Source organism: Canis lupus, chromosome 11 (assembly GCF_048164855.1).
Source record: "Canis lupus baileyi chromosome 11, mCanLup2.hap1, whole genome shotgun sequence".
NCBI lineage: Eukaryota > Metazoa > Chordata > Mammalia > Carnivora > Canidae > Canis > Canis lupus.
In genome coordinates this window covers 36,965,255-36,977,633 of record NC_132848.1, presented here as the reverse complement: position 1 = coordinate 36,977,633, position 12,379 = coordinate 36,965,255, and the positions used below count along the sequence as shown (strand labels likewise).

Here is a 12,379-nt window from a genome sequence, read left to right as displayed (position 1 = left end):
AGAGGGAGAAGCAGGCCCCACGCACCGGGAGCCCGACATGGGATTCGATCCTGGGTCTCCAGGATCGCGCCCTGGGCCAAAGGCAGGCGCTAAACCGCTGCGCCACCCAGGGATCCCTAAAAATAGTTTTTAATTTTTGCACTGCTACTACCTGACTAGTTGAATTTCCAAACAAGTTTTAGAATAAAGTTTTTAACAAATTAACAAGACATTTTTGAAGGCAAAATAACAAGGGGACAATAGCTGAGCAAGTCCCTCTAGTGGCAAGCCCTAAATTAAAAAAAGACAAATTGGGGATCCCTGGGTGGCGCAGCAGTTTGGCCCCTGCCTTTGGCCCAGGGCGCGATCCTGGAGACCCAGGATCGAGTCCCATGTCGGGCTCCCGGTGCATGGAGCCTGCTTGTCCCTCTGCCTGTGTCTCTGCCTCTCTCTCTCTGTGTGACTATCATAGATAGATAGATAGATAGATAGATAGATAGATAGATAGATAGATAGATAGATAGATAAATAAGACAAATTGGAAGTGGAATTCCAGTCTGCAGTATCAGTGATCGCTTACTATGTGCAAATCACTGTGCTGGGTAATGAGGTCTCAGGGGGCGTAAGACAGAGCCCTTTATCTTAAGAACTTATATCAGGGATCCCTGGGTGGCGCAGCGGTTTGGCGCCTGCCTTTGGCCCAGGGCGCGATCCTGGAGACCCCGGATCGAATCCCACGTCGGGCTCCCGGTGCATGGAGCCTGCTTCTCCCTCTGCCTGTGTCTCTGCCTCTCTCTCTCTCTCTCTCTCTATGTGACTATCATAAATAAATAAAATAAAAAAAAAATTTTAAAAAAAAGATTTAAAAAAAAAAAAAGAAGAACTTATATCAGAGAAATACAAACTCATTGACCACTCTCATTCCAAGGAAAACTAACAAAATCGCCACCTACACTAGATTATGTAGTTTGCTTTTTCTACGGTTTTCATTTTAAATACATATACACATCACACACAATCACATATATATTTAAATCTATACACAAACTATCTAGAAGGAAAAGTAAACAGTACCTTTAACTCCTGACAAACTCTAACACATATTATTTAACTTGTAATTTATAATGAATCATAGAATAAAAAAGTGTCAGAACATTTTGGAGTAGCTGGAGGAAGACTGGGCACTCTTACCTTCTTCAAAATTTCAGTTTGGGAGTATGTGCAATACAACAGGGGGAGCACACAGTTTGTTCTGGGATCCTATGGTAGACATATAGTAGATGACCTTTTCCCTATCAGCCAATTATGGGGAAACATTTGGTGATTCTTTCACAATAGGACCTCAGATAACAAGTTTCCTTACTTGTAAACATTCTTGAAACTGCCCCTCTCTGTAGCTATAACAATGAGCCTTAGAGAAACAGAAAAGTGACTTAGCTTTAGCATAGCTTCATTTTAACTTTTCTGTCCCACAATTTTTTTCTTTATAAAATTAACCCAAGAAATAGAACCAAAATTTTCTAATTGTTCCCTGGTGTTTCCTGGGGTTCTTTAGGGGGGAAAAAAAAAAAAAAGAATGAAAAGCAGAGGGTAGTCAAAATAATTACCTGGGCCTATTTCATGGGTTTCAAGAAGACAGAGTTCTTTGGTTTAAAATAGTACTTTGAAAGATTCCACAAATTCGTTATTTAAAATCATTTTATTTAAAAAAATAATAATAAAATAAAATCATTTTATTAAATCTTCAGGTTAAGGAAACTTTAAAATAAACTTAAGAGTGCTGATCTAGGGATCCCTGGGTGGCGCAGCGGTTTAGCGCCTGCCTTTGGCCCAGGGCGCAATCCTGGAGATCCTGGATCGAATCCCACGTCGGGTTCCCGGTGCATGGAGCTTGCTTCTCCCTCTGCCTGTGTCTCTGCCTCTCTCTCTCTGTGACTATCATAAATAAATAAAAATTTAAAAATTAAAAAAAAAAAAGAGTGCTGATCTAGGGACGCCTGGGTGGCTCAGCAGTTGAGCGTCTGCCTTTGGCTCAAGGTGTGATCCTGGGGTCCTGGGATGGAGTCCCACATCGGGCTTCCTGTGGGGAGCCTGCTTCTCCCTCTGCCTGTGTCTCTGCCTCTTTGTGTGTCTCTCATGAATAAATAAATAAAATCTTAAAAAAAAAAAACAAAACTGCTGATCTATAATTTTCCTACAAACAGGTAATAACATTACCTAATTCTAGAAGTGGATGCTTAATTAGAACCCAGGGAAAAAAGAAAGAATTCAACTGAAACCAGTAAGACTGTGCGTGTCTTGCCTGGATCTCCCCCAGTGAAGTCTCTGTTTAGTTCAGCCTGGGGTAGTCCAAGTCTCATCAAAATATCCCCTCAATGTCACCATCATCTCTAATAAATAAAAAAGAGGATAACTACAAAGTCTAATATTCAGCCTCAAAAGATCAAGACATGGAAATTCTTGATAGTGGTTCATGTAATAAAGAGTTTGGGGTATCAAGCTTAACAAAAGCTTACTGTAACGGAAGCAGGCTTCTGTTAAATGCAATCTTATTTTGAAATTATTTTCCTCCCTTTAATTAGAAATGGGAGGATTTTATGTTTATTATAGGATAAAATACCATTTCTAATTGTGTCATTTTTTTAATAACACTGCAAACAAACATCCCTTTTGTGGTATGCTACTTGGATCTCCCTTCTAGCAAGAACTTGCCCTTTGGTTACAAAGAATGCAGTTGACAGCCTTCAGCTGCAGAGCCTTCACCATCTGTACAGTATTCCACCCAAGACCACTCCTCCCTGGCAGCCCCTAGTGCAGGACTGAGCAGTGAGGGCGTCAGGGCCTCGCCCCTTCTGTGCTATGTAGGCAGCCCTAACAGGCAGTCAGAGAGCTCTCTATTGGGTTGGCCCAGGCTCTACCAGACCCGCATGGCCTCTGAGGCTCTTTCCACCAGGTTCTAGCTTCCCAGCTACTTTCCTTTCATAATTGTCTCCAACTGCATCAGAGCCTGAAGGCTTTTCCTTTCCAGTCCTGCTTCCCCCCCTCTCTTTCACAGGCATTACCTCCACTCCCTACCTATACTACCCCTAATCTACCTCTAACACTCTTAACTTCACCATCTGCTTCCTGGAGGATCCAAAGGGACATACCTGTATAAGCATTAGTCATCTCATACATTTAATAATTTCCTCATGATAAATTCCTAAAATATAGAGTCACTGGTCAAAGGTATGAACATATTGCCAAACTGCCCCTTTAAAAGGCTATATCTATATGTTGGCAAATTGAACACCAATAAAAAATAAATTTACAAAGAAAATAAATAAAATAAAAGGCTATACCTGCTTACATTTCCAAAATCAGTCTGTTCAAAAAACAAAACAAAACAAAACAAAACAAAACAAAACAAAAAAAACCAAAATGTGTATGTTCATTTCATTATATAGTCATCAATACAGGGTATTAACACTTTTTAAGTGTCAATTTGATACGCAAACACTGGCATCTTAATTTGATGTCCAGTATTTTAAACATTTTTTTCAGCATATTTTCATAAACCCATCAGTTCATGTTTTCCCCCCAACTGCCCATCAGGGTATCCTGTTTTGGCTTCTCTTAACAAAAGCTGTTGGATATAACTCTGTGCTTGTCATGGGTATTACAAATATCTTTTCCTGATTTGTCATTGGCCTTTTCAATTTTCAAATAGTCCAATCTATCAATCCTTTCCTTTCGGGTTTCTTTCATAAATGTAAAGCTTAAATTTTTTTTTCACACCCTGAAGTTTAAAAAAATGGATCTAAATTTTTTCCAAGTTCTTTTAGGATTTTATGTCTTACATATAAGTTTCTAAGCCTTCTAAAAATTACTTTCTAACACTGTGTGAGTCAAAGCAATTGGGCTTTTCCCCAACATCCTTTTAGCCTACTGCTCCATCAAGGGACAGCAAAGTATATTCAAACATCTATAGTCTGTTTTAGAGAAATGCATCCCCAAGGGAAAAATTAGAATGCATGAATGGGCTAGAGAGACCAATCTGACACAGCGAGGAGAAATTCCTGAAGGACTAAGAGTGAGTGGCTTGCTCCCCCTGGGGGTGGGGTGGGGTGCGGGATGTCAAACAGTTACACAGTCATCAACTGGGCAGCCAATTCATGCGCTGAGTGGGAAGCAAAAATAATGATCTTCTAAGGTCTCTTTCAATTTAATTTTATGACTGTGTACCTATGAGCAGGCAATGAGGAAAAAGTATGTGATGTGTTGGAGAATGAAGAATGAGTCATGGAAACTGAACGCTCAGACAAAGGGAAGTAAGGAAAGGCACAACAAAACTGCTAGTTGATGTGAAAAGGCTTCTTGGAACAAAATTTCAAGGCTTAATTTAATGAAAAGTAGACAGCTCAAATTTCTGGGAGAGGGGGTATGTTCCATGCAGACTAGGTGATAAAAAAGCCAATCATATTTCAAAAATCATTTATTTAACCCAAGAAAAGCAAATAGAAAAGGAGCTGAAGAAGGAGGAAGGCAGAAGAAACTCATTAAAACAACTTAAAATTGGGATCCCTGGGTGGCGCAGTGGTTTAGCGCCTGCCTTTGGCCCAGGGCGCTGATCCTGGAGACCCGGGATCAAATCCCACGTCAGGCTCCCGGTGCATGGAGCCTGCTTCTCCCTCTGCCTATGTCTCTGCCTCTCTCTCTCTCTCTGTGACTATCATAAATAAATAAAAATTAAAAAAAAAATTGACAAGGAATATCTGAGGAAAAAAAGAATACTGAGGAATCAGTGTGAGGACTATCAATACAGTTTTTCATTTGTTCCACAAATACACGGAATACTTACTAAAAGGCCTTCCATTTTCAGGACAGAATAACAAACCTCAGGCACTGAGGATGATAGGTGAGTAAGTCAAGTATCTTTGCAATTTAAATTTTAGTACAGTGAAGAACAGATAGTCCTTCAACTTATAGACAGGACACAACAGTAGCTCAGGGTATAATGAACCCTGCATGGTCAGAGAAGACACTGCCAAGAGAAGGCTTGAGCAAAGACTTGAAGGAGAAATCTAAATATTCCTAGCAAATGGGAAAAGAAAGTAGAGGAACTGATGTGTGCAAAAGCATGCAAGTATACTTGGAATGACTGGAAAACTGCAGTAAGCTCATCATTTAAGCCATTAGGAGGCCTAAGGTTAAGTGTAAGGACAGAAGAGGTGAGCATAGACAGGGCAGCAGGGGGCTGGACATCCATTCTGCCTTAGAGTGAAGCCTTGCCCACTTTCAGATGTCTTGACCTAAGGTGATTTGGTGGATATTACTGTGAGGCAGGAAAGAAAATGAGATAAATCAGCACAGGTTTGATGCAATTTTGCAAATAGAGTTTAAGGTTCCCATGGGCACTCTGGATCTCTCAGGGAGAGAGAGACCTAATCACCCAAATCTTTAGTTTAAGTATATAACTAATCTTGGGTAACTTTTACATGATTATCAAAAATAAATACAGTGGTAAGTCCCATTTCTCTTGAAGTTTCCATTGATTCTCTATGACTGGAATTCATCCATTCTGGTAATTCTTCCACATTTTAGAGCACTAAAAATTTAGCCCTACTCAGCCATTTAGGCTTACTTTTTAGTCTGAATGTATTACCCATAACAGGCTCCAGTGTAGAAGGTAGTATCCTATTTTTTGTAAGTCAGAAAAGGCTGCAGTGTAGAAGGTAGTATCCTATTTTTTGTAAGTCAGAAAAAGAAATCTTTAAATAAAAAAGGAAAAAGTTGTGTATACATCTACATTGAAATACTATGGGGAATATTATTATAAAAATTGGAAGAAATTATGAAAATTAAGAGAAATAATATGTGATATTAAATGGCAAAATGAGACATTAAGACTGTACTGACACCATACTTGCAAGTTATTTATGCATATGAGCAAGCATACACAGAGTCTGATTCTTGGAAGGAAGAGAATATTACCTTTTTTTCTTGATATCAATATTATTACCTATGTGAATTTAACAAAGGCTAAAAGAAGAATATAAGTATTTTTCAAATATCTGTAAAAATGCATCTGTTCAACAGATATGTATTGAGTGACTACTATGTTCCAGGAAATGTCCTAGGTACGGGGGAAGGATAACTTAACAAAACAGAAAAAAGTCCTGGTTACCAGGAAGCTTCCATTCTAGTTAGGGGAAGACAGGCATAAAGCATATGCTGTGATAATAGAGAATAACACATGTAATAAAGAAAAACAAGGCAAGAGAAGGCAACAGGAAATGTGAAGGTGGTACAGGAGAGGAGGTGCCATTTTGGTTTTGTTTTTAAAGATTTTATTTTTTTATGTAATCTCTACACCCAACATGGGACTTGAACTCATAACCCTAAGATCAAGAGTTTCATGCTCTACTGACTGAGCCAGCCAGGTGCCCCAAGGAGTTGCCATTTTGAACAGGGTGGTTAGGGAAGGTCTAACTAGAAAGGTGATAGTCTCGACCTCAAGGAGTTAAGGGAGCAGAGCAGGAAGCATATTCCAAGCGGAGAGAATTAACCAGAGAATTAACCATTTCAAAGATCCTAAGGCAAGTGTTGCTCTTGTGTATGAGGAACAGCAAGGAGGCCAACCTGGCTGGTGGCTGGAGGGCTGGAAGGGAGATGCAGAGCAGTCACAGAGAAATGAAGTGCCAAATTATGTAAGGACTGGTTTTGAAGGGTTTTTAGCATACGAGAGATATTTCTTTTTGCATTAAAAAGTTTGCTTCAGCTATTATGTTGAAAGTAGACTGAAGAATGGCAAGACAGAAACAAATAGACTGGTTAAGATCCTAACTGTGTTAATCCAGGAAAAGAGATCATGGCAGAATACTACTGGTGGAAGAGGTAAAATGTGATTAAATTCTGGATCTACTTCAAAAGCAGAAGCAATAGGATTTGCTGAAAGTTCAATATAAGATGTGAGGAGATATGGAGAATGGTTTTAAAGTTTTTGACTTGAGCAACATTTTACTAGAACTGGGAAGACAACAGAATGAGAAGGACTGGGGAAGATCAGAGTTCTTTTTGGAACATAATAAATTGGAAATACGTTTTAGACACTTAAGTGAAGGTTCTAGGTAGGTAGCTAAATAGACAAAATGAGAGTGCAGGCATCTCTGGATCACAAATAAACATGCTGAAGTCATCAGGACATGGCTAGTAATCAATGCTGTGGGAAGAGATGAAATCACCCACAGAACAAAGGTATTTAGAAAAGAAAAAGGATCACAGAATTGACCCCTTAGGGAATTCCAACATTTAAAGGTTGGGAAAAAGAGGAGCAAGGAGTCTAAGTGATGGAGAAAGATCAGCCAAAGAGAATGAAAGAAATCCAGAAATGTGTGGAATCCTGGAAGATGTAAAGAAAGCCTTTTGGGGAGGAGAGAGTATGTCACTATCATTGTTTTATGTATTGTGTGTGGTTGTTTTCAGGCCACAACAGCAAGAACTGCAGAGTTGTGACAAAAACTATCCGGCTTAGAAAGCTGAAAATAGTTACTGTTTGACCCTTTAAAGAAAATGTTTGCCAACTCTTGATCTAGAAGAATTAGAGGGCAAATAATTTAATGAAGAAAATGCAGTACAATTTTCAGGCAGCACCAAGGCCTCCAGAGTTCAGTGGTCATGATGTTTAAGTGAGACCACTCAGCATGATTTCCCTCAATCTCATTCAGCTGTAAGGAGAGTGAAGTCTAGGGATAGTGTGTGTGGTTTTTGCCAGGGGAGAATGATGAAGCAAAGAATGGAACTGAGGCAAGGAAATGACTATACATGTTATGAGGAAGGACTTAACAGCTGGGCAAAAAGAGGAGAGGGCATGGGGGATATGAGGGAAGGGAAAAGGTAGTAAGTAGGAGCAGCAGATCCGGTCAAAGAATTGTGGGACTTGGTACCCAGGGGAGTAACCAGGCAAACTCCACAACCAAACAGGTATGGTTAGAGTAGAATGCCTGGAGGGGCTGCATTTACTGGTCATAACAAGGTCAAGGTTTTTAACCACAAGGAGAGGTGAAAGCAGGGGACTGAACATAAGATCATTGAAGAAGAGGCCAAAAACTGAAAGGCAAGGTACTGAAAGGATAATCTATGTGGAAACTGAAGTCACCATAATTACCAGACGTTTAATACTGGAGATCACATGGAGCCAGTAGGTACACCATCAGGCATAGAGGGAGATGAAGGTAACAAAGACAGGTGTGAGCACACCTGAGGACAGCTGAGAGTCAAAATGGAGACTATTTAGGGAGGAGAGGAGAATGATCTGGATGTGTCAAGAGGACTACTGGAGGAGTAAAATGCTCAACTATGACACCTCCAAGTTTCATACTACAAAGGGTGTCCATTAATGACAGGAAGCCTTGAAACACAGTTTCCACAGATCCCCTCTGGGAGAAGTTTGATCACATGTAAAATTTTAAAATATTATTACATTTTGACTAAAATAACAAATCCTAAGGAAGGCTTCATCCATCTTAACCCAAGAAGAGCAGTGGGTGGAACTCTCTAGGGAGCTGTGGAACAAGACAAAGGCAATAAATAAAAGAAATTTGTATTATTTTTTTTTTTTATCCACACTGATAAAGAGGAGTATCATATGTGAGGATGCCCTTTCTTCTCTAGGGTAATCCTTCTGCCCCGGGCCATACTCTCCTTTGGTACTATGGCCTCTCTCTGGCCCTGCAGGATTTGACCACCATCTATCCCTCTCTCCAGCTTCATCTTGATTTTGATGCCCTCCCTTTGGACATGTTTTCAGACATGCCAAAGCTCCACCCCCTCAGGCACTTTACAACTATCATTCCCTCTGCCTGGATACCCTTTCCATCCTCAGTCCCATAAAAAATAAGTTCCTCCTTTCTAAGAGCTTAGTGGAGAGGAGGCAGCTAAAGAAAGAAAGCCGAGTGTGGTCAATGTTTTGAAAGAACAGAGCGATGTGATCCAGAGCAGTCAAAGGGGCAATGGGGGGAGGAGGGAGGGGTAGAGTTCCAACAAGGTGCAAATGCAATTAAATGGAGAAAAGAGTCTTTTTAAAGAATGGTGCTGGAACAACTGGACTCTCATATGGAAAAAAAAAAAAAAAAAAGGAACCTTGTACCATACACAAAAATTAACTCAAAATAGATTGTAGACCTAAAACCTTGTGGCCTTAGCTTAGACAAAAATTTCTTAGCTACAACACCAAAAGTGTGATCCATAAAAGAAAAAATGATAAATTGAAATTAAAAAGCTTCTGCTCTTCAAAACACTATGAAGAGAACAAAAATACAAGACACATACTTTTTTTTTAAGATTTTATTTATTCATGAGAGACACACAGAGAGAGAGGCAGAGACACAGGCAGAGGGAGAAGCAGGCTCCCTGCAGGAAGCCTGATGCAAAACTCGATCCCAGGACCCCAGGATCACGCCCTGAGCCAAAGGCAGACACTCAACAACTGAGCTACCCAGGCACCCCACAAGACACATACTTTGATGAAACATTTGTAAGTCATTTACTCATAAAGGACTTATATGAGAAATATACATATACTTAAAACTTATACAACTCAATAATTACATAATTTAAAAAATGGGAAAAGTTTTGAACATATATTTCACCAGGAATATAAGGATGGCAAATAAGCACATGACAAGATGCTCAGTATCATCAGTCATTAGGTAAAGCCAAATAAATCACAAGATATCCCTACATACCTATCAAAATGACTTTTAAAAAAACTGACAACACCTGTAAAGATGCAAAGCAACAAGGGCTCTCAGTCACTACTGGTAGTAATGCAAATTGGTACAAACATTTGTTTGTTTCTTAAATTAAATACACATCTACCATTCTACTCAGCAATCTTACTCCTAGGTAACAACCCAGATGAAAAGAAAAAATATATTGACATATAACCCTGTATGTGAATATAACCAGTAACTTCATTCAAAACTGTTAAAACTAGAAACAGCCCAAATGTTCCTCAGATGGAGAAAGAATGAACAAACTCAATTATGACACATCTATACAATGGAACAGTACTCAGCAATAAAAAGGATCATGCAACATGGACAAATCTCAAAGATATTCCATTCAGTGAAAGAAGCCAGCTCAAAGGCTATGATAACTCCATACATAGGACACTCTGGTAAAAACAAAATAATAAGGGCAGAAAACTGACCAGTGATTGTCAGAGATAAGGAAGAGGACTACAAAGAAGCACAAAGGAATATGGGGTTGGATGGTGATAGAACTATTCTACATCTTTGTGGTTGTGGTTACACAACTGTTTGTGTTCATCAAAACTCTCAAAACTTTATACTACAAAAGTGTAAATTTCACTATACTAAATTATACCTTAACAAAAAAACATAATTCACAAAGATATAAAAAAATTTTCTAACTAAACGTAAGTAATCAATACATGGGAAAGTAGTAGCTAACAAAAACTTAGAACATCTGAGGATAGGATGATTATGACAACATATTAGTAAGCAGCAATAAAAAGTAAGTATACACCAAAACAAGCAAATGCGAAAGGAGATTAAAATATTTTCTCCAAGTTACAATTCAGCATTAGGTTCTTTTGGCTCTCAGAGTTATATAGAAATGATAGATTATATTTCTTTTCTATGCAACAGAATCTCTGTTATTATATGACAAACAGTCTATCTTCTCCCAAAACAGAGAGCCCTAGAAATGATCTCAAAGGCCCATGTCACAGTAGAGAAGAGCTAACATGACATCAGCATAAATGTATGGCTTAAGAAGGCTGTTCAAATTAAGTGCTTATGGTGGCAACAGATGCAAACTGCTGGCACACTAAGTAACTGCCAAAGCCCTGTACAGGGGCCTGGGACAAGGAGGTACAACGACAACATGAACAAAATGAGAAATCTGTGTCTCTCATGAATAAATAAATAAATCTTAAAAAAAAAGATAAAATAAAATAATAAAATAAAATAAAAAATAAAATAAATAAAATAAAATAAAATAAATAAAATAAATAAAATAAAATAAAATAAAATAAAATAAAATAAAATAAAATAAAATAAAATAAAAATAGTAGGAGATCCCTGGGTGGCTCAGCAGTTTAGCGCCTGCCTTCAGCCCAGGGTGTGATTCTGGGGTCCTGGGATTGAGTCTTGTGTTGAGCTCCCCGTATGGAGCCTGCTTCTCCCTCTGCCTGTGTCTCTGCCTCTCTGTGTATGTGTGTGTGCGTGTGTGTCTCTCATGAATGAATAAATAAATAATCTTAAAAAAAAAAGTCTGACTTCATTTCAGCTCAGGTCATGATCAGAGTGGTGAAATAAAGCCCCACAGCAAGCTCAGTGGGGAGTCTGCTTGTGACTCTTTCCCTCTCTCAGCCCCTCCCTCTGTTCACACTCTCTAAAATAAATAAAACCTTATTTTTTTTTAATGGGTCATAAGCTTAGATGTAAAACATAAACTATAAAATTATTAGGAAAAAACCTAGACTTATGCAGAGTTCTTAGACTTCAAACCAAAAGTATAATCCATAGGGAGGAAAACTGCTAAAACAGATTTTGTCAAAATTAAAAACTTTTGCTCTGCAAAAGAGTCTTTTAAGAGGATGGAGGGGAAAAAAAAACAGACTGAGAGAAAACATTTGCAAACTACATATCAAGAAAGGACTGGCATTCAGACATATTTTTTAAAAAGAATAAGAAACCCTCGGGAAACCTGGGTGGCTCAGCGGTTGAGCATGTGCCTTTGGCTCAAGGTGTGATCTCAGAGTTCAGGGATCGAGTCCCACATCGGGGTCCCTGCATGGAGCCTGCTTCTCCCTCTGCCTGTGTCTCTGCCTCACTCTCTGTGTCTCTCATGAATAAAATATTTTTAAAAACTATTTTAAAAACCCTCTAAAATCAACAATAAAAAATTCCAATTAGTAAATGGGCTAAAGAAATGAAGAGACATTTCGATGAAGAGAATATGCAGATGACAAGTCCATAAAATGATCCTTAGCATCATTAATCATAATGGAAATGCAAATTAAAACCACTATACTGGTCACACATACATACATACCTATCTGAATGTCTAAATAAAAAATAGGAACACTAAATGCTCATGAGGATATGGGGAGACTGATCCCATCTACATCGCTGACGGGAATGTAAAATGGTACAGAAACTCTGGAAAATAGTTTTTAAGTTTCTCATCAAAACTAAACATGTAACTGCCATGTGACCCAGCAACTTATCTCCTAGGCATTTATCCCAGAAAAAGGAAGACTTGTGTTACATTCCCTGTAGCTGTACTGGAATGTTTATAGCAATGTTATTCATAGTAGCCCAACAATGGAGACAACTAGGTGTCTTTGAAACAAAGTGTGGTACATCTATCTCATGGAAAACTATTCAGC

At 38.8% G+C, this 12,379-nt stretch overlaps 1 protein-coding gene across 15 annotated transcripts in view; it reads right to left on the bottom strand.

The window, feature by feature from the left end:
- The window catches only part of SEPTIN10 (septin 10), a 57,330-nt gene that overhangs the window by 42,971 nt on the left and 1,980 nt on the right, over window positions 1–12,379 (bottom strand). The gene's annotated exons all lie outside the window — the stretch shown is intronic.